At 41.5% G+C, this 23859-nt stretch overlaps 1 pseudogene; it reads right to left on the reverse strand.

The window, feature by feature from the left end:
• Positions 1 to 13942: 13942 nt before the first annotated feature.
• Positions 13943 to 14564, reverse strand: LOC147440512 (ras-related protein RABA4c-like; annotated as a pseudogene).
• Between the last annotated feature and the right edge of the window lie 9295 nt (positions 14565 to 23859).

Below are 23859 nucleotides of genomic sequence, written 5' to 3' on the forward strand. Positions count from 1 at the left end.
TTGACCTAGTCATTTTCGACCCAGAATGCATCTAAATGCTTAGCAATGATGCCCCAATATCCTGCTTATGCTTAGTTTTTTATTTGAAATTGTAAATTCCTAGTTATGATGAAATTAGGTCGCGGGTCGGCGACGCCAAAAGCTACAAAATACCGTGATGTGTTTACATAAATGCATAGAGCTCTTACTTGCAGTTGCAATGCAACAAACACGACTGCAATGTGACAACCGGGGAGGGAGTAGGAAGCGCAAGAAGGAGAGAGGTGAGCGCCGTTAGCTCACGCTATGTAATCATTATCCAAAAACTTAATCAAAACTTTACAAAATTGGCTTCTATACCTTAACCAAGGTCTAAAATGTGTAATGTTCGGCACCTAAGACCTTTATGTATCTGCAACCCAGGTACACTAAGTGACCTATGTTTTACATCTTGTAACTCTTATTGAGCCCGTAACACATCACAATTATCACAATGGCTAAATAAATTGGGAAATTACAATACATGGCCATTTTGGAAAATTATAGAGAGTGTGTAACTCCAATCTTCAATACTTCTTCATATTCATCATAAGGCTTCGATCTTTCCCAACTCATGTTAATTGACATCAGCTCAGTTAACACCATCCGTGCCCTTGTGGTTTAAATATTGTATCTAATATTTCATTTACTTTACGCTGCATGTTGGTGTCCTTATGTATGCATGGAAAACTAGAGTCACCAATCCAAAATTTGGTGATTGTCTTTGTGACAAAATACATACCGCCTATCTTGAATAGAGTACTTTATCACTTTTCATTCATATTCAGGGGGAACTTCACCATGATTTGTTGACTCTAAAACTTTAACCATTAGGCCATTCAAATCAAGAACCAAAGTGAACTTCTGGTCAATCAATATCTTGGGCACTCATATTGGATCCGGCAATGGATATCACTTGGCAAAAATAACTTTCCTTGAGGGATGAACAAAATGAAAGTACTCATAAAATTTTCCACGATGTTTAAGGTAGCAGTCCGGGCACTTCTCAACCTCATCTTTTCTCTTCTCAGCTGTGTGGCCCTGGCAATTTGCCTTTTTTGTATCTTCTTCAATGCAATGTCAACATTCATATCATGTAAGGCAATGAATTGTAGTTTTTATTTCCCTGCTACACAATAAAGGTATCAAATGAAGACATTATAAAGGCAAGAAAAAACTACTCATTTGTTTCACAAAGACATAATTACGCCAACAAGATTTTCTCCGTTATTCATTTTTAGAGAGATACATGCCATAAGATGTATATCTTGCTAGAACTACAAAATTTGGGCACAACAAAGAATATGTTCAGCACAGTTTCTTGCAAGCACATGAGCAAGTGGCTTTCTTTTTAGCTTTGGTAAGGTTGGTTATTTCATCCTAGGTGATCTTTGGGGCAACAAGCATCCTCTTCAAGCTCTTTTGGATTTTGTTATAAGCCACCTTTTCTCGTCAGCTTCACTTTGTTTACAAAACCTAGGAGAGGGATTTCATCATTAGTATCTTGCACATTCTATCTGATGCCAGCCCTCATAGCTTTCTCTTGTACACTCATGGATGTTTCCTCTTAAGCACTTATTTCATCAGCTGCAGAGGGCCTGGGTTTGGCATGAGTAATCGTGAGGAAGTCATCATTGTCATCCATTTCTTTCCTGTCTACATCACCCCTCCGGCAATTTGGCTTGCTGCAGTATCATATTTACCCCTTCTTGCATTCTATCCAGATCCTCCAAGTCATCATTACATGTCTTCTCTTCTTCAATCCTTTGCTTGGCGTGCTTCTTGTCATGCATGCTTCCCACAGAATTGATTCATGTGTATTCCTTTTAGACATTGATTATCATATCCAAATTTCTAGTAAAACTGCAAATCTAGATTATTAACACAACAATAGGCATATTGAAAATGCTAGTAAACATGGGATGTTTGGTAGTTAGCATAACGACTATGTACTTATATACAATATGCTAGGTAGCATATCATAATGATTGCTTATATACTTTGTATGCCAATAAGCACTACATGTTTTGCATTCCATGTACTAGGAATGCTAATTAGCATAACTAGGTATGCTAACTAGCATACTGTGTCTGCTAGCCACCATACCCACTATGCTAACTAGCATACATACTAATCTAGCTAGCAAAAAAATCATGCTTTCTTTCTTTCACACTAAGCCAACAAGCATACAATGTCATGACTAACATAACTGGGTATGCTAACTAGCATAAATGGGTATGATAATTAGCATACACAATATGCTAGCTAGCATACCTAGTTATGATAACTAGCATGAAGACTATTCTAACAAGCATAAAGATAATATATATCGTATATGCTAACTAGCATAATTGGGTAGGCTAGCCAGCATACCAAATATGCTAACTAGCATAAATAGCATAATAAGCACGTATGAAGACTTCTATGTATGCTGACTAGCATACATAGTAGAATAGATGCTAACTAGCATAACCATGTATGCTAACTAGCATAACTAGGTGTGCTAGCTAGCATACAGAGAGCCCTGTATACTAATAACTGACATAATTGAGTATGTTGGCCACCATAGCCAATATGCTAACTAGCATACACAATAGCATTTATGCTAACCAACATAAGTAGGTAAGCTAAATAGAACAAGTGGATTTGCTAACTAAACACAAGATGCTAGCCACCATAACCCGATGCTAACTGGCATACAAACTCTACTAACTAGCATAAAAACTCTGTTAACTAGCATACACAGATCCATGTTAGCTGACTAGCATAAATAGGTATGCTAGCTAGCATAACTGGTTTTGTTAACTAGCATACACAATACCATGTATGCTAACAAGCATAATTGGTATGTCAACTAGAATAATTGGGTATGCTAGCTAGCATATAGAGTACCATGTATGCTAACTATCAAAACTGGGTATGCTAACTAGCATACATAGTAGCATGTATGCTTACTAGCATAGGTGTGTATGCTAACTAGCATACACATTAGCATGTATACTTACTAGTATAGTTGTGTATGCTAACTAGCATAGCTAGGTATGCTAGCTAGCATAATTGGGTATGCTAACTAGCATACATAGTAGCATGTACGTATTCTTACTAGCATCACTGGGTATGCTAACTAGCTTTCTATTTATGCTAACTAGTTAAACTGGGTATGCTAACTAGCTTTCTATTTATGCTAACTAGTTAAACTGGGTATGCTAACTAGCATAATTGGGTATACTACTTAGCATACATAGTATGCTAGCCACCATACCCACTATGCTAGTTGGGTATGCTAACTAGCATACAAACTACGCTAACCACCATGCCCACTATGCTAACTAGCATACCAATATTTTCTTGTTATGTGTGTTATGTCTGTTTGTATCCGCTACTCGCAGGTGGAAGCTCTACATTTTGTCCCTAGGGAGAATGCATCAGCAAAGCAAAGAAGATAATAGCTATGTGCAAAGGGCAGCTTAACTGTTGTAGTGATTTCTTGTACTTCTAGTGGAAAACCACAACCAGTACACTGGTTGATCATTATTGCGTCACATACCGCTCCTATCCTTTCCGTAAAATTGTCCATAGATAATTTACAAAGTGCAATGGGGAAGAATGAGCCTTGTAGCATCTTGCTTGTATGCATGAGTAGCTGAAATTGACTTTCACATGCTAGAGAGGGGGAATGGGGGAACGCACCCGACACAGAAATAGATTACCTCTCTAGAGGTAATCTCTCTAGAGCCATGGCATAACAGCACCCGAGTCCACTAGATTTCACCTTCAAAACTCTAAACACTCACTAGCAAGCCACCGCCTACACACACAGTGATGTACAAACACACTCAACAAAGCTATCCACACATTTCATTGCTTATTTTGAGCCGCACAACACTGTTGCACACAAAACCACTCTCTCACTTTCATTTTGCACACAAAAAATAATCCCGGAGGGCACACACATCTGCACTAGCACTGCACACAAGCAAAAGAAATAGAGAAGGGGGAAGGGAAAATGACGCGAGAGAAACATGATGGAGGCTTCACCACTGCTCAGAACACCATATAGAGATCAACAACAACAAATGGTGCACCCACATGGTCGTCGGGCAAGAAAACACACACTTTGGGCTTTACAGGCACACACCTCTACACAAAAAGCCTACCCAAGAACTCACACACTCTCTTTATGGCTCTCTGTAGGCTCCCAAAAAGCCTCTTGGGCAAAAGCGTCTAGGAAAAAAGCATTAAAAATGTACAAGGTTTGGCTTATATAGGGGGTCCTCTTTCAATTTGGGCATCTCGAATTTGATTGGTCCACTTTTCATCTCAATTTGGTAACTTTGAAGGGGGGGAGACACCTTGTTTGATCTGCTCTTTCCTCTTTGCACTTGAACTTGAAGGGGTGCATGCGCAATGTCTCTAGTGCCCCTAGCACTTAGGATTTTTTATTTTATTTGTTTTCCCTCCCCCCTTATTTTCACCCTACTTGTCAACCTTTGAATGGCCTTTTACTGCCTCCTAGGACTTGCCCTCCCTTAGCCTTGGATCCTCTAAATTCTCTCCCTCTCTCTCTCTCACTCCCTCACAAGATCCTCCCCTTACCTCCTGGGATTTTCACCATTTGAACTCTCCTCTTTGACAGCCTTTGCCACCTCACTTTTCCCCCTTGGTGGAACCCTCCTCCCTTGCTCGCACTAGCGACCTTGCCAGTGGTCACTTTTTTCTTCATAAAAAATGGGGGGCGCCATTGCTTGTGGGAACCAAGCCCTTGAGGGTACATGCCATGTCATTACCATCATCAACTCCATCGTAGGACTGCCACCGACCACTAGATGCTGCACATGCCACCTTGCACCGTCATCGGACACCAAAAATTCCCACAAGGCCACTTCGAGCAGCGCTAAGGAATACATGCCATAGCCATTTGCAAGAGAGAGGCCACTCTCTCGTCACTTCACACCCCATATGGGTCGTGTACTAAGATATATAGGCCACCCTTCGAGCTCCGGGTTGTGCATGTGGGAAAATCCACATGCCCCATGGAACTACCTTAGCTAATTGCTCCCCAAGACTCAAAAAATCCTCCCAAAGTCACCACCAAACACATTTTTTTCCTCCAAGATTCAAAGCCTTGTCATTTCTTGCCCATTAGCACAATGATGGAGCCGCAAGTCCCAATTGGTAGCCATCATTGCCGACTTGGAATTCCACAATCCTCACCACATTCTAAGCCATCTAAGCCCGCAAACTGGGGCCGCCAAAATGGAAGAAAAAACATTTGACACCTCTCCTGGGGCACTTGTCCTCACTTTACCAAGTTGTAACTCGTTAACCAGGAATTCAATCGACAAGGCATAACTTCCTACTGACTCCACATGGTATGCTCTATGTTATTGAAATTTGACAAGTGCCCAAAGACACCGGATGGCACGAGTCTTGATGTGGTCAAGTGGGCACAAACTCAACCCCCGCCAAATCTTCAAATGTCCATAGCTTACCCTCTTGAGCTCCGATTGGTGATTCAAGAAGATGGCATGCTCCACAACATAAGCACTACAGTTGTATCCACTCATCCCAGCTATGACCAATTGTCCCCAATTGCCCTGTCCATCTCATATCTGCTAGACCTTTTGACTTCAAACTTTTATATCTTCCACACCAGGGCTTTGTTTGATTAGCTATTTGGACCGGCTTTCACAACAACATTCTAACTAAGCATCTCCGGCACCTTCACTTGTCATCCTAATTGGACTTTTTTGGAGCCTCTTTGGCCTAAAAAGCCGCATTAGACATACATTTCCAATAACAACTACCTACCCAAGTCTTTTGCACCTGCCTTAGTACCTTTTCTTGCACCTGCTAGCACCCACATCTCGGCATAGAGCACTTCCCTACACAAACCAACTTTGGTTTCCCCATCATTGCCCACCCCTTGTTGAACATTTATGTTCAACCACACATAGTCTTATTGACCTAAACAACTGCACCACACCAAACACTTTGTACACCACAAAACACCTACCATATGTACAAAACCAGCTCCTTGCATCCGCCACCTTTTCTCATGCAGGTTGCACAACCCCCTACTTTACCACATGGTCACAACTTAGGTCAAACACCTTGCACTGGTATCTTCCATCCACTTGTAATAGCTTTACATAGTGCCACACCAAGGCATATAACCAACCACACACCCAAACTGCCAACATCATATCCTCACCGTGCTAAGCACCTATCCGCAAACTACCCACTCACAACAAAGCACCCCCAAACATATCAACATTGTCATCATCCAAGGACATACCTCACCGATCCCCCAAACCATATAAAGCGAGGTCCTCCTCAAGCAAGACTTGAACCTATTTGATAGCCCACTGTAGAGCTGCTTCTATCAATATCCCTTTCAACCACCACACACATACCTTCGTGGAAAGCTTTTCCTTCAATTACCTTGAAAGGTGCTTTTTCAGTGGAAGTATGTACAGTGTTTTTGTAAGCATACTCCACTAAGGGTAAGTACTTCTGCCATTGGGATCTTTGATCTACTTCTGTTACATAGGCTTTTAGTAGATCAAGGATTGTTAGGTTAGCTATTTCACTTTGGCCATCCATTGGCAGGTGATAGGCCAAAGAGTATTTTAGCCTTGTTCCTGAATTCTCAAAGAGACCCTTCCAGAAATTACTGGTCAATCTAGGATCTCTATCCAACACTATGGACATTGGCAAGCCATGGTATTTGAAGATTTTTGAAATGAAGAGGGTTGCCATTTGATGGGCTTTGATAGTCTCTTTGATAGGTATAAAATGAGCTTGTTTACTAAACCTGTCTACTAACCTCCATATTCCCATATTCCCATGGATAGACTTGGGCAATCCAAAGATAAAATCCATGGATATTCTCTCCCATGGTGAATTAGGGATTGGCAAAGGTTGAAGCAATCAAGGTTGCTTCCCTCTATCAAACTTTGTCTTTTGGCATACCGCACATTTAGAAACATACTCTTGTATGCTGTATTTCATGGTAGGCCAATAGAAATATGTTTCAATCCCTTTTAGGGTAGACTGAATCCCTCTATGCCCCGCATAAGGAGGAGCATGAGATTCATGCATTAATTTTTTACGGAGTGAGTTAGTAACACATAGTCTATTGCAATAGAGAAGATAACCATCTTGTAAAGTAAATGGTTCCTCTTTCTTCCCTAGTGCAAGGGATGAAATCACATCTTTTAAATCGGGATCAATAGCATACTCATCTATCATAGAAGATAGATCATTGTGAGTTGCTATGGAAGCCGCATTCACTCTCGACAATCTTGAGAGTGCATCGGCTACTTGATTATGCTTGCGAGCAATGTGAGCAATATAAAAATGAAATTGCAAAAGGAAATTTTCCCACCTCATTTGTTTGTTGGAGAGCTTGGTCTGCATCATGAAGTACTTAAGACTTTGGTGAACGTTCGCATAATGAAAGGAGTCCTCAATAAATAGTGCTTCCATGAGTCTAAGGCATGTAGCACTGCGAGGAGTTCCTTTTCATATATGCTAGAGCTTGCTCAATAGGTTCAAGCCTTCTACTTTCATAGGCTATGGCGTGACCTTCTTGGAGCAAAACAGTTGCAAGGCAATCAACACAAGCATCACATTGGACCTTAAATGGCTTTGAGAGATCCGGTAGTGCAAGCACAAATTGAGAGATAAGCTTTTCTTTAGGATTTTCAAAAGCATTGTTCTCCTTGGCAGACCATGTGTACCTAACGTTTTTCTTTGTTAGGTCATGCAATGGTCCTGCTATTAGTGAGAACTTTTTTATGAAGCATCTATAGTATGCACACATACCTATAAAGCTTCTTAGTTCATGAAGATTCCTTCGTTTAGGCCATCCTTTTATTACCTCTAATTTTGATGGATCCATTTGGATGCCATCTTGAGAGATAATGTGACCTAGATACTGAATCTATTGTAAGAAAAATTCTTTTTTCTTTCGATTAACATAAAGTTTATTCTCTCTGAGAACTTGAAATATTACCTGGCGATGTTGCTTGTGTTCGTCTAATGAATTAGAGTAGATGAAGATATCATCAAAGAACACTCTAGTAAAGGTTCGGTGAGGCCTGAATAGCTTCTCCATCAAGCGATTGAATTGGCTAGTGCATTTGTCAAGCCAAAAGGCATGACAATGTATTCGTAAAGACCAAACATAGTGCAAAATGCAGTCTTTACAATGTCTTGATCAACTATCCTTATTTGATGATAGACACTTTTTAGGTCAATCCTACTCAAGTAGGTGGACCCTGTAGCTTATTAGATATATCTTCTACCCGTGTAAACAAATTCTTGATAGTGATCCTATTTAGTGCTCTATAGCCGACACACATACGATATGTGTCGTCTTTCTTTTGCACTAATAGCACAAGAGAACAAAATGGATATGAACAAAATGCATATGTACAATGAGTATGGTGTTACCCATTTGCTTAGCATCTATGTACATATCTTTTTCTTTCAACCTAAAGTAGATTCTCCTTTCAGGTAATTTAACATTGGCAGCCATGCGATCAAACCATGGTGCACCTAGGATTACATACTCATGCTTGAGAGGAGAGATAAAGAAGTCATCTTTCTCCACATAGCTTTGGACATGGAGCCTCAATTTCGCGATTAAGGGAGTGACTGAAGCTTCTTTCCCCTTGAAAGTACCGTCTGCGGGTGGAACATCTCCCATCTCATAAGCTTGTATGCCTAGCTTGGTGGCCAACTCTATGGATATGAAATTGTGAGTAGAACCAGGATCAAAGAGAATAAAAGCATCATGTTCTCTTACATTTCCCCAAGCATGGCATAGAGGAGATCCTTTGTGGTGAGTTTCCTCCTCTTGGATTTCAACCAAAGTAGTTCTAGAAGGTTCATGGCGAGTGTTCTTTTGGGGACAAGTGCGGTACGCATGCCCTTGCTCGTCGCACTTGAAACAACGGTTATCCTTGTGATAACGCTCGATCTCTTCAGTAGAGAGTTCGTTTTTGCCTTTGTAAGCTCCCTTCTCCTTAGCTTTGTTGGAAATGCCCTTAGGGGACTTTTGGACATTGTCCTTCCCCTTAGGCTCATTGGAACCCTTGTTTTCCGTGGGCTCAGAATTTCTCTTAGCCCCTGTTTGGAAATTGATTCGAGAAGCCACTATAGTATGATGTATAACCACCGATAAGGTGCATGGCCTTTGGGAGTTGACATACTCCGCCATTTATTCAGTTAAGCCTGCACAAAATTGTTGCTTTTGCTCTCCAAAATCCAACTTTTTGAAGACAGTGGCTTTGAGCTGTAAGTCCCAAAAGTTGTCTACATATTTGTGAATGGATTCGTAGGGAGAGAGCTTCAAGCTTCGCCATTCCGTGAGTACATTGTCTTTGGCATTGGTGGCCAAAAACTTCTTCATAATGGAAGCTCTTAAAGCTTTCCATGTTCCTAGAGCTTCACCGTTGGCCTGTAGGATAGACCACCATTGCCTGGCGGACTTTTGAAAGTGCATAGCTACATGGCGTAGCTTAGAGGACTCCGTGAAGCCCTCATCTCCAAACGCCGCATCGAATTGTTGGAATAAGGCCAAGACTTTGTTCGTAGCACCAAAGGTGCCATTGTAGGTAAGGAAAGAGATGCTCTTTCCTCCTTCTTTGAATGTCTTGAGCTTGGATGACCTCTTCCACATCGCATAGGATTTCCTATGGCCTCTTCTTTTTGATGGTTCAAAAGTTGCACCATCACTTTCTTCAGAAGATAAATAATTTGATGAAGATGGAGAAGAGGGTGACCTCTTTCTCACCTTTTTATTGCCTTGATCTTCTTTGTCTGCATCATCACTTTCATAAGGAAAACTGAGATTGTTGGTTGATCTGCTGTAGGCTGAGAGAATAGGCTAATTAGAAGAAAAAACACTAGGCAAATATATTGTGATCACCAAGCAGTAGGGCTGATCTGCAGTAGCCACAAAACGCGAGCGAGTCGGTGAAAAAACGCTGGCTTTGCTGATGCAAAAAACATTGGGTAGCTACTCATTCTAGTGCCCCTTCTCTATTTGAAAACGCTAGGAGAGCATCCCTTTTTTATACCAGCTGAAATTTGCTCCGAAAGTCGATCATGCAAAAATCCACATGGTCATACTCACGGAATTCCTTTGCTGATGTATTAGAGAAGGTAGCCTGATAGTTTGTTGTCCTTGCATTCTCCAAGAGAACTCCAAGAAAATCTGTATGGCGAGGAGCCCTCACTTTCTTGCCACAACCATGCTAGGCATATCCTACAATCAACATACTCCAAGAGGTGACATTTCTCAAAAAAATCTCATTAAAAAGTTTTTTTGCTTTTGCATTGGGCATACATATCAAGAAAAGCCTTACCAAGAACAACATCTTTTTAATAGGTCATGACTAGCACTCTCATCATGCATTCTCTCAACCATGTCAGCCTCTTTCGGAATGGCAGATGCTTTCAAGGTGCCGATCACCACTGATGGCTGAAATGTGCACCCAATCCGAGAGGAATGAAGGACTCCAAATGCAGATCTTTGCATTGTTGATGATGAACAACAACCAAGCACTTGAAGCTGGCGTGGAAACGACCGAGGAGAAGCCCAATGGGCTACCAAAGCACCGGACCACAACGAGATGATTGTGAAGGCTGTTACAAGCCATTCCTTCGATGGAGAATGGGTTGAAAAAGTGAGATCGCTAGCTCATCTGCTGCAGGCTAAGAGCATAGGCTGATTCAAAGAAAAAACACTAGGCTAGCCACTGGGTCTTGTTGCACACAAAGCTGCTATGATTGCTATGTGGGGAAGGCACAGAGGCTTCACTGCAAAAGAAGGTCAATTCCAATATGCCAATGAGGCAAACAGTGATAGTGTCGACCTTCTACTGCTGGAATGAATAGGGAGGAGCTTGGCCTACAGACCCTATGCTACTGAAGAACGCTCTCACCATGTCAACCAACTAGGCTTTTCTTCATGGCTCTTTGCTTTCATGTGAATAGGTATAAGGTTCCAGTACAACAGCTAGCTGGGTGTGCCACTTCCAACACCATAGATGGGTGTTTCCACTCCCAACACCATAGATCATAGGATGAGTCAAAGGCAATAGGGTCCGCGTTTGATGGTTCCATTAAAGCTCTGCACGAGCAAGTACTTTTAACTTTTGTCTCCATTGCTTTCTCTTATATGACTTCATATGTGAGTAGAAGCTGCTAATTAACCTCCTAATAAGTTGCTTAAGTGTAGGGTACATGCGAGCTATTTTGGAGCACATAAGAAAAGCATGGAAAGAGAAGGGTAATCTATAGACCCACATCCAGCAATGCTTGTTGCTTCCTGTAGTACTAGCTAGAAAGAAGTCGCAGCCTCTTGTAGTAATTACTCCTCTGAGTATGTGTGTGCAGAAATTATGATGTGCTACGATGAGTTTTGGTGATTTAACTACAGAATAAACCAACTGATCATCGATTGAAATCTGATATGTTCTGCTTCGGTAGCACTAGTAGAACATACCTCTGCCATGGCTTGATCGCACGAAATATCCGAGCTTTGGGAGTGCTCATCACGTCGGCAAGCATCCGAAGTACTCTCCAGCTTGATGATCTGCGAAATATTACCAGGGTTTGAAAGATCTTCGATACTCCTCTCCGGATCTGTCCAGCTTGCTGCTATGCGGGCATACTGCACGGAAAAGAATTGGTGTGAATCTTGAGGATTAGGCATGGGACCTGCTGTATATCATTTCCATGAACATTGAAGGATGGACGAGGGCACAGGGTTAGTGTTGAATAATAAAGTAAAAAAAGTGGCTACAACAAGAAGACAAGAGAGTGGGAGAGCTGGGATGTTAGAACACACACACACACACACACACACACACACACACACACACACACACACACACACACACACACACACACACACACACACACACACACACAAGCTTACCTTTACGCCTAAAAGCAAATAGGACACATGTCATGCATGCAAGAAAACCCCCAATTTTGCATGAATCCTATTGGATGGACAAAGAGGTGGACCAATGAGGATTGTGCTAGGTAAATTCAATTTCTTATTTTAGAAATGCTTGATAAAAGAACCTATGAAAATTAATCTCCCAAAAAGACTATTGGACAGTCAAAAGGTCCAATGAGAAATAAGCAGCCCACAAATTTGCTTAATTTCTATTGGCGAGAAGATTAAAAGGTCCAATAAGGATTTAGATAATTAAATTAATTATCTAAGCTTTTACAAAAAGGGGAAAAGGGTGGACACTTGTCACAAAGCTCTTGACTTGGCATCTAAAATGCTATTGGCTAAGCTTTTCAAGGGCCAATAGGGAGCCAGCATGAGTAAAAAGCTTTCTCAAATGCTATCGGCTAAGCTTTTCAAGGGCCAATAGGATCCCAAAAAGTGTAAATTGGAGAAGGGGTCTCCCACAAAGAGAGAGAAGCCTCACTTTTGCCTAACACGATTACACACACACACACACACACACACACACACACACACACACACACACACACACACACACACACACACACACACACACACACACACACACACACTCACACACTCACACAACTCATGTGTAGACCAAGAAAGTCGTCTCTTTCTCCAAGCTTTAATGGAAGCTCATCTTCTTCTCCAAGTTTTGACAATGAAGGCCTACACCAACAACTCTTGGATATGGACTGCACATCCAACCAAGAGCCAAGTTTCAATGCCATGCTTCTCTTCTCTATTGTCTAATTACTAAGTTAAGCTAAGCTACAAGAGTAATTAAGTGAGGAATACTTCTTTCTTGTAAGAATACTTCTTCTTCCTCTACATCTAGTCTCATACCCTGCTAGCTCTCACCATCTTCGAAGGTGTGTGAGGTCTTGGGTCTGAGACTTGAGAGAATTGATGTTATGTGTTATCACGTGTAAGTTTGGTGCATGAAGCTTCCATCTTCATTGCACCAACGAGTATTTACCAAGGAACACAAAGAGTTGTATGTACAAAGTCTCTCTTAATGGGAGAAGCTATAATACAAACGCCTAATTGAAGGGGGACCGGTACATGTAAATCCGGTTCTCGATAGTTGTCAATGTTCTATTTCTCTCCCTCTTTCAAGTATTGTTATGCCAAACTAATTAGATGTTATGCTAAGAAGGATCCCTAACTCCAAGCAAGATTTTCTGAGCAATCTCTAAACCGAGCAAAAGAGCAAGCTACAATTACAAGAAAGCAAGGAGCTCTCTTAATTTTTAGCACACAAACCAATGTAGCAAGTCATTTTTGTGCGAGAGCTACAAAGGCCAATAGTCCTCCTACCTCCAATGTCACGCCTCTGTTGGGTCCATGTTTGGGAAAGGTCTACCTCAGCTTAACCTTGAGATGATTGAAAATCAAGGTTACTGGACTACTTCTCCTTGCCTTTTTTCCTGTTGGTAGACAAACTCTCTCTCGCAAATCTCTCTGTCTTTATGTCTATCACATTATGTGTGTGTGTGTGTGTGTGTGTGTGTGTGTGTGTGTGTGTGTGACAGAGTTTTGGTGCGTGCATCTCACCAAACAGAAGAAGTCAGCCTTCATGCTAACCAAATAGAAAAAATAAGAAACAATTTACTAGATTCAAATCTAAGATTAAGAACATATTTGACTTCAAAAGCCCATCATCAATGTGGCACCTTGCAAGCAATAAATCAGAAGGAAACGCAGGTTTCTGGTGAAACAATATGTGAAAGCGTAAATCAAATCCATCATGGTTCGGAGGGGCTAATAGTAGAACCACCCATATCCATGCCAAGTAGTAGTTAGATAGCTAGGTATGACCACTAACATGGTATCAAAGATATCGGCACAATTTTTCCTGCCAATGTCTATTCATGATGAAAAGCGGAAAACAAAACATCTTAATATAGATTATGATTAACTTTGCACCATTCACAGCTTGTATAAAGCTAAAACTAAATTAGATACAGTAGTGAGGTATACCTTGACTTTGACTGTTAGCAAAACTCTTTTAAAAATTGTTTCCATGATTATGTTGACATAAGCAATATAAAACAAGGGGCTTTGCTCTGGAAAGCCCTTCAAAATGGCAACAAATGTATAGAGATATAGCTGCAGCACACAACGACTCTTTGCCTCAACAATCACCCACACTGTCCCATAGCAACCCTTCTTCTGTTGGCCCTCGGTTGGAAGGACAATCTTGGTACCTGTTAGCAAAGACGCCTTGCCATTTCCATGTTCTTCATTCGCAATCAAAGACTTTTTACTGACAATCCTATAGATCTTTGAAAGCACCATCAAGAATGCGCTTTCCGCATTAGTATCTTCCAAAGCTGATGTCTCAAGAAAAAACAAACCTTCTTTCTCAGCAAACTCCTTTGCATCCTCTGATGTAAATGCCCTAAGGGTTCTTAGATCAGTCTTGTTACCAACGAGCATAATCACAATGTTATTGCCAGCATGACTCCTAAGCTCTTCTAGCCATCAAACAATATGGTCAAATGTTTGCCTTTTAGTGATGTCATATACCAACATAGCTCCAATTGCACCTTTGTAGTATGCACTTGTTACTGCTCTATATCTGTTGCACAAGAACAATTAAGCATCCATGGGTGTCCAGAACATAAAATTCCATACAGCAAACACAAATGGGTTCATGAACTAGCTACATAGGCTTCAAGTTTCAACACATTCATGTCCAAAAACCATGAACTTCATGGCAGATCAACATGCCTCTCTACATGCCTGATGACTCTTATGAGTGCTATCGTAAGGGGTTGAATGAATAAAACCATTTTATGATAAAAATGCCACCAGAAAGAAATCGACTTGCTGTGTAGCTGGCGATTATCTACTGTGGAGGGTCCCTAGCCTAGAGGCCCCTTAGGAGACAGCTTCTTCCATGGAGCTACAAAACCAACTCCTCTAGAATCCCTTTTGGCGGGTCTATGGGGGGGCGCTATAAGCCATTCATTGCGCAGGAAGAGCAGCAAAGGGCCGCGTGCTCTCTCTCTCTCTCTCTCTCTCTCTCTCTCTCTCTCTCTCTCTCTCTCTCTCTCTCTCTCTCTCTCTCTCTCTCTCTCTCTCTCTCTCTCTCTCTCTCTCTCTCTCTCTCTCTCTCTCTCGCACTTTATAGCAGTTCAAGGGCACGTTCAACTCTCCTCGTCGGGGATAGATCTTTAAGGTCTGTTGGGATAGTTTCCTACGACGTTAAAATTCTCTTCTTCTCAGGGGGTGTGTGTGGGTGTGTGCGCTAATAAAAAGAGGAAAATGGTATAGCTTTTCAATCACCCAAGTGTGGTAGATTGGTTATGCCATTTCCCACTTGAATAACATGTTTTGAGTTCAACTTTCCTCGTCGAATAGATATTTAAGGTCTCTTGCGATAGTTTCTTCCGAAGTTAAAATTCTGTTCTTCTTCTTCTTCTTCTTCTTCTCTCTTTTTAGGCAAAACCATCTCCATTGAAAATTCGAAGAAAAATTCTGCCAGTAACCTTTGCCTCTCAAAACTGACAAAGTTAGAATCTCCATAGAGGAACTAGTAAAAAATTTGTTGATTTGTATGAGTAGCAATGCTTTGGAAAAATGTGTCTCAAGCTTAATATTGTGCCTTTTTCAATTTCAAAAATGTCGGTTGAGAGCAAGAGGAAAAGGAGAAATTCCGCCCCAAAATAGAGAAAAATAGTGCAAAAGCCCAAAAAGATAACCTTATTTGCTAAAAATTCCTCTTGGCAAATTCAAGGAAAGGAATTTTGTATGCTTGGAAAAATGATTTTTCTTGAATATTGACGCCTAAATTTACAGAGTAATTAGTGAGGCCTTGACCACCATCTTGTTTATTGTATGTGTTTGCTCGGTTTCTCCTCCGCTCAAAAGTACTAAGATAGTGTAGCAAAGTAAACATGTTGCATCTCAAATATTCTTAAACATAAGAACCTTACTCTTACTTTAATGTGTTCACATGCACACATTGATACATAGTCACAAATGCAAATGCAAAATGTACCAGCAATGAGAGCATTAACGCTAAATGGAAGAACCTCTTAACTTGTCCTTATTACACAAATAAACTCTTTAGGCCACATTCTAGCTCAACAACAATTGACGACAAAATACCCCACAATGCAAAACCATTACAAACCAAGCCTACTTAAACTACTTGTTGGGATTAAAGCCCAAGTGGCCTCTTATGCAGATATGGCTGGCCGCCCGCCTAACTCACTTCCCTCTAACTCTTTGTATATACTAACTTATACTTTGTGAATACTAAGGAATTGGGAGATAACCCTTCTAACAGTTCTCTGCGTACTGTACTGTGTAAGCTCACTGTGTGTGTGTGTGTGAGAGAGTCGACCCACGCTCCGCTCCGCGACTTCAATTGGTATCAGAGCCTTGGTTCAGTGCGGATTTGCGCAATCGCGCGCGCGCGCACTTTTTCGGCAGATTCTGGATCCGGAGTTCGAAAATTCACACTCGGCGTTCCGGGAGCGTTTCCATCAGGCGACCTGGAGTTTTACCCCCCTTTTGAAGCCGTTTATGCCCTCAGAATTTCGTTCTGAGCACTACAGTAGAAGATAGATTTCAGCCGCAAAGAAATCCGTCTTGTGTAGATTGGCAAGCAGGAGGTGGTCGACATCAATATCGGCATCGACATACATCACTTATTAGTCTTCAGAGCATCATCTATAGACCAGGTACACATATATATCATCAGATATATATATATTGCAGTCTGCAATGTTACTTCTTGTGCTTGCTAGGTTCCAGGGGAGGTGTGGCCATACGACGGCTTGACACCACTGGCATGTATTGCAGATTGATGTACTGTGATTGTGGGTCTGCTAGTTGTGAGTCACGCTAGCAGACAGACCGCTGCAGCGGTCATAGGACAGTGATTGGTCTATTATAGGATGTATGCTAATTCTGGGCAGTTTGCTAAGCCATCTGAGAGGGTCGTGTGTGAGGTTTTTTGAAGCCAAGCACTGGGGGCTGGGTTACCCAGTGTGAGGTGGATTAGGTTGCTGGAGTTCCCCTCTACATGCATCCTCTTCGGCGACTTTTATCCCTTAGGATGTATGACTTTGTGTAGACACTGGATTGCATCTTATGCGTCAGACCGTTGAGGCATTGTTCAGGGTTCAGTCTTGAGACAGATACAGGTTCTGTCATCGCCCAGAGAGGAGACAGTGTATGCTTACAGGACAACATATTACAGAGATTTTTTAGATTTGTCATTGGTCAGCTATTTATGATTGTTTTTTGAGCTATCTTTTGGTTCCCAGAGCTCAGTTTACAGGGGAGACTCTGTCAAAAATTTTCAAAATACTGACAGTTCCTAAGGAGAGGTGTTCAGCTTGTTGATTACAGCTTGTTTACTGTGTACAGAGGCCAGTTTACAGGGGAAACTCTGCCGAATTTTTCTCAGGAGTAAGCAGTTTGGCAGATATGGCATCTTCTCAAAGTGAGACTCTTTACAACATAAAGAAGCTGGATGGCACAAACTTTCCATTATGGAAGAAGCAGATTTGGCAGGTTTTGGTGCAGAAAAAACAAGTGAAGCCACTGAAGCTCAAAGGGGAGAGACCAGAAGGTATGGCTGAAGATGAGTGGGAAGAGCTTGACGAGTTAGCTTGTTCCACAATCATGCTGACACTGGTAGAAAATGTTTACTTCAACGTAGCAGAAGAGACTACAGCGTATGGCGTATGGCAAAAGCTATGTGGTATGTACGAGAAACAAAGTGCTGCTTCTCAGATTTACTGGCTCAAGAAATTGGTGGATTTGAAGATGAAGGAAGGGACAGCCATGTCAAATCATCTGAATGAATTTCACACAATTTTTAGCCAGTTAACAGCACAGGAGATAGTCTTTCCAGATTCAGTGAAGGCTATGTTTCTCTTAATCACTTTGCCAGACAGTTGGGATACTTTTCGTACAGCGTTAAGTAATTCTGTCGCGCCAGAAGGTCTTACAAGTGCCAATGTAGAAGGCAGCTTGCTCACAGAGGAAGTGAACAGGAAGAACATTGACAAAGGCAAAGGCAATAGTGCTTTGGTCATTCGAGGGAGACAACAGTTTAAAGAGAAGAAGGGTAAGAAGGCACAAAACCGAAGTAAGTCTCGTGATTCGAAGTCAAAGGATGACATAGAATGCTACCATTGTGGCAAGAAGGGTCACATGAAGCGAGATTGTACGAAGTGGAAACAAGAAAAAGGAAAAACAAAGAGTTCTGAGCAAGATGAAAAGAAGAGTTCAGTGAAGATTGAAGAGGTGAATGTCACAGGATCTGGTTCAGACAGTGATTCTGGTATAGCAGCTGGTGACATCTTCCTTACAAGCAATCTTGATTCTGTTTTCTTGACTGCAGAGGATGGACATGCTATGAGTGATTGGATTATCGACTCAGGGGCATCTTTACATGTTTCTCCGCACAAAGAGTGGTTTACATCATATGTGGCTACTAAAGATTATGTCAGACTTGGCAATGAGCAGGTTTGTGACATACTTGGAGTGGGAGATGTGTAGTTGAAGTTTCAGAATGGCTCTTCTTTATGGCTCAAGAATGTCAGACATGTTCCAGCAATCCGAAAGAGCTTGATTAGTACAGGGAAGTTGGATGATGCGGGTTATGTGACAGTTTTTGGAAACAGCGCTTGGAAGATCTCCAAAGGTTCGATGACTGTAGCACATGGCAGCAAGTCAGGAACTCTGTACACTTTACATGTTTCAGAGGTTAAAAACCATGTAATTAATGTGATTGAGCAGCCAAGTGTGTCACTGTGGCATCGTAGGTTGGGAAATATGTCAAAAAGAGGAATGGAAATACTTTCTCATTATGGTTATTTTCCTGGATTTTCATTTCAAGATTTTGAGTTTTGAGAGCATTGTGTTTATGGTAAGCAAACACAGGAACTGCACAGATCAAAGAGGAATCGTAGGGACGAACGGTTAGCTCTTGTACACAGTGATCTATGCGGACCAATGCCTAGTTTGTCACTAGGGGGAGCAATGTACTTTTGTACATTCATAGATGACTATTCTCGCAAAGTATGGGTTTACTTCTTGAAGCACAAGGATGAGGTGCTCAAGGTCTTTAAGACATTCTTGCAGCTGGTGGAGAATCAGAGTGGTCAGAAGCTGAAGTGCTTGAGAACTGACAATGGTGGAGAGTACGTTTCCAAAGCTTTTCAAGACTTTTGTGAAGCAAAAGGGATTAAGCGGGAACTTACTGCACCATATAATCCTTCACAGAATGGGGTTGCAGAACGTATGAATAGGACCATACAAGAGAAGGTTAGAAGCATGTTGTCAAATGCTGAGTTGCCTGATGGATTTTGGGCGGAAGCAGTGGCTACAGCAGTCCATTTGATCAACAGGTCTCCTAGTAGGGTTCTGGATAAGAGTGCAGTGGCCGAGATGCTATGGACAGGCAAGGCACCTTCGTATAAGCATCTTAGAGTCTTTGGTTGTGAAGCTTATAGCCATATTCCTAAGGAGTTCAGAAATAAGTTAGAACCAAAGAGCAAGAAGTGTATATTTCTTGGCTACGGAGAATCGGGCGAGATGGGTTACCGGCTTTGGGATCCTGAGTCCAGAAAGCTTATTCGTAGCAATGATGTGCATTTCAATGAAGCCATGTTTCATGCTAAGCCAGAGAAGACAGAGGAGATCAGAAGAGTTGTCTTCAGGGAAGATGGACCTAGTGCTAGCACATCAAGACAGCATGGTCAGGCTCAGGAACAGCCTATAGTGGCTAGAGAGGCAGAATCAGTTGTGGTGAGACGTTCTGAGCGTGTCTCCAAACCACCTGATCGTTATGTGCCATCTCTAAATTATGTCATGCTCACAGATTGCGGAGAACCATCTTGTTACAAGGAAGCATTACAAATGGTTGACTCAAAAAAATGGCAGTTGGCCATGCAGTCAGAGATGACAGCTCTGCATAAAAACCAGACATGGAAGTTGGTTAAATTACCACAGGGCAAAAAGGCTCTACCTTGTAAATGGGTTTACACGTATAAGATCACCGCTCATGATAGTCAGCCAAAGTACAAAGCAAGGCTTGTTGCCAAGGGCTTTAAGCAAGAACAAGGCATTGACTTTGATGAAGTCTTCTCTCCAGTGGTCAAGATGACTACATTGAGATGCTTTCTTGCATTGGTTGCTATATTGGATTTGGTGTTGCACCAAATGGATGTCAAGACAGCGTTCTTGCATGGTGATTTAGATGTGGAAATTTACATGCAGCAGCCAGAAGGGTTTGTTGAGAAAGGCATGGAACATTTGGTATGCCAGTTGTTAAAGAGTCTTTATGGCTTAAAACAATCACCGACGGCATGGTACCATAAGTTCCACCAGTTTATGCTTTCTCAAGGCTACAAACGTAGTGAGTTCGATCGCTGTCTATATACAAAGAAGGCTAAGGATGGCAGTTGTCTGATCCTTATTTTGTATGTGGATGACATGTTGATTGCTAGCAAACACTTGGAAGAAATTTCAGCTTTGAAGTCAAAGATGGCAAAATCGTTTGACATGAAAGACATGGGTGAGGCAAGTCATATACTTGGTATGCGCATTGAGAGAGACAGATCAAAGAAGTTGATTTGGTTATCTCAAACAGAGTATATTGACAAGGTTTTGCAACGTTTCAATATGGAGAAGGGAAAGGCATTGAGTGTTCCATTGACACCATATGTGAAACTTAGCAAACAAGATTGTCCCGTGTCTGAGGAAGAAAAGGCTGAAATGGATAAGATTCCATATGCGTCTGCAGTGGGTAGTTTGATGTATGCAATGATTTCTACATGTCCGGATATTGCATTTGCAGTGGGAGTGGTTAGCAGATATATGTCAAATCCCGGCAAGAAACATTGGGAGGCAGTGAAAGGTATCATGAGATACTTAAAACATACAAAGAGTATGCGCATATGCTATGGTAGTCAAGATTTGAGTGTCAGAGGATACACTGATTCAAATTATGTAGGAGACTTGGATAAGAGGAGATCTACATCAGGCTATGTCTTTACATTGGCTGGAGGTGCCATATCATGGCGATCTCGATTACAAGATTGTGTTACACAGTCTACTACTGAAGGTGAGTATGTTGCAGCAAATGAGGCATCCAAAGAAGCTATTTGGCTTGGTATATTGGTAGCAGACTTGGGAATCAATGCAGATATGCCAGAGTTATATTGTGATAGTCAAAGTGCTATACAATTGGCAAAGAATCTAGTGTTCCATTCGAAGACTAAGCATATTGATGTGAAATATCACTTCATTAGGGAAGTACTTGAAGACAAGCATATACAACTGTTGAAGATCCACACCAAGGACAATCCTGCTGATCTACTCACAAAGGGACTTCCAGGAGAGGGCTTTGTGCATTGTCGTGAGTTATTGGGCATTGGATAGATGGCAGCCATGTAAATCTTTGTACATTTATGTTCATAGATTTACAGTTACTTAAAGTGCCACATTGGACTTTAAGTGGGAGGTTGTTGGGATTAAAGCCCAAGTGGCCTCTTATGCAGATATGGCTGGGCGCCCGCCTAACTCACTTCCCTCTAACTGTTTGTATATACTAAGGAATTGGGAGATAACCCTTCTAACAGTTCTCTGCGTACTGTACTGTGTAAGCTCACTGTGTGTGTGTGTGAGAGAGTCGACCCACGCTCTGCTCCGCGACTTCACTACTATTGTACATTTTTCCACACTGCACCCAAAGGCTTAAAAGAGCTCCACTTTGGTCAAGGTTGCTTTGTGCATGAACTCATGGACTTGAGAGTCACAACCTAGAATTTGGAGAAACACACAATTGAGACTCCCGCCGTCTTTGGCATTGGTGTTGTCTACGGTAGCAAAAAGGGAAACTCCAAGATGTATCCTATAGTAATTAATGCAATCCTTTTTCTTTGGTGTGATAAAACCTTTTCCCCCCCATGTTGTCTAAGTACATTTGGCCCTCATGATGAAAAATGCTCCACCCAACAAGTAAGAAACTCTACCACAGCTAGGGCTCTTCCTATCACAATCACTTGGCATAGAACATGATAAATTTTAAAAGTGTGTTAATTTCCTCCATTGTTTTATACTAACAAAGTTATCCAAATATAAGTTGTTGAGCATTTCCTATTGCCAAGAAATTATAAAAAAATAGAGCCATAAATGTCCACCATAAAATTCAAATGCTCTATTTGATTCTTCATTCATTTGCTCGGATTATCCTCTGCTCGGAAAATCTCGCTCGCCGTATGGTAAGACTCTTATGCTAATGTTGATATCTCCAACCAAACACTCTTCTATGCTCATTAGGAACTTGCTCTTAATGAAATGCTCACTATGTTAAGTTATTTTCCACTATCTACAAGCTATTTAGACCATAAACTTTTACATTGGTGTCAGAGCTATCGGTTTCTCTTTTCTTGTGCAAGAAGAGAGGTCCTCAAGATTGCTATAAACGGTTGGTATTAATTGCATGAGGGTAAGTAGAATAAGTATTTATTATCCTTGAGGTGCGCCTGCTTCATGCAGTTAACAGGGTATCACCGTCAAGAGCTATGGTCTTAATAATGGAGTCCCAAGGGGCTTGCCTATGACTTAACCATTATTGAGCTACTAGAAGCTTGACAGGAACCGGTGTTGATTGGGCTATGATAACCCTCTCTTCTATTTCTTACAATTAATGATATTTTGAGCCATGGATATAGATGCTTGACTGGTTATCTATGAAAGCAAAGAGGAGTAGCAAGTAGGGCTTGAAGTGCCAAAGTACAAGTAAAAATTTACACATAAAACTTAGTTAGAATGGTTGAAAATAGTAGAGAGAGTGAAATTAATGTTGATGGCTTTGATTTTGCTAATGATCAAGCTACTAATGATGCCCCTATGCTTGTGAACTATCTGGTTACTAGGCTTCAACAAGCCATGGCAACCCATCCTTCCAAGGTGAAGTGCAACAACAATTACGCATCCTTGGGATCCTCCAGTATCCTCACCTAGAAGGAGTGCCTATGAAAGCTCCTAGTAAGATTTCTAAAAGAGGGCTCTCTACGGTGAGAGAAGAGGAGGACCCATATGAAGGGCTCAAAAGCTTACATGTTGATGGGGATACTCCCTCACAAAGGAGAGCAATCGTAGAGCCCCCACTAAAGAACAAGAAAGAAGTGAATATCCAACCTTTGTGCAGGTAGAGGTAGAGTAGGTATATTCCCTAGAGACACATATAGAGCTAACATATATGGAATTCTTTGATATGCTCATGTTAGAGGGGCTATTGAGTTGGTGCGAGGATGCACGATTTAGCTTATGGGTGACAGGGATGTAGGTTTCCCAATGTTGATGTTGACACATCCATACGTGACGGATAGTCTTGATGATTTAGTGATTGTAGATAGCACAAGGGAGACGAGTACAACCAATTTTGTGCAGATTTTTTCATCATTCAGGTATCTCATGTTTGACTTGTTATTGTCGAGGCCCAACCTAACAACTGTTGTAGTGGAAGAATTTGCAATAGGGATAAACAATTGTATGGTGATTGACACTAGCATGACGCTTTGTGGAGCTTTACAGACCATATAGAGTTGTCTGCAAGGTTTAAATTTAGGCTCTAGCATGGGTACACATACTATCCTACCACCACAGACAATACGACTGCATGAAGATCGACAGAGTGAGCCAGTGGGCATAGTTGGAGAGAGTCTGTCACCTAGTTTCTTGTACATACTAGTAATTTATCTAGTAGGCCTCAATTATCAGTGCATCTCCTTTAAGTTGGAGATTTTTGGGCTAAAGGTGCTATGCCTTTTACTCGAGCCAGACGTCAAGTGTCT

This window comes from Adiantum capillus-veneris, chromosome 15 (genome assembly GCF_014529385.1).
Source record: "Adiantum capillus-veneris isolate H3 chromosome 15, ASM1452938v2, whole genome shotgun sequence".
Taxonomy (NCBI): Eukaryota; Viridiplantae; Streptophyta; class Polypodiopsida; order Polypodiales; family Pteridaceae; genus Adiantum; species Adiantum capillus-veneris.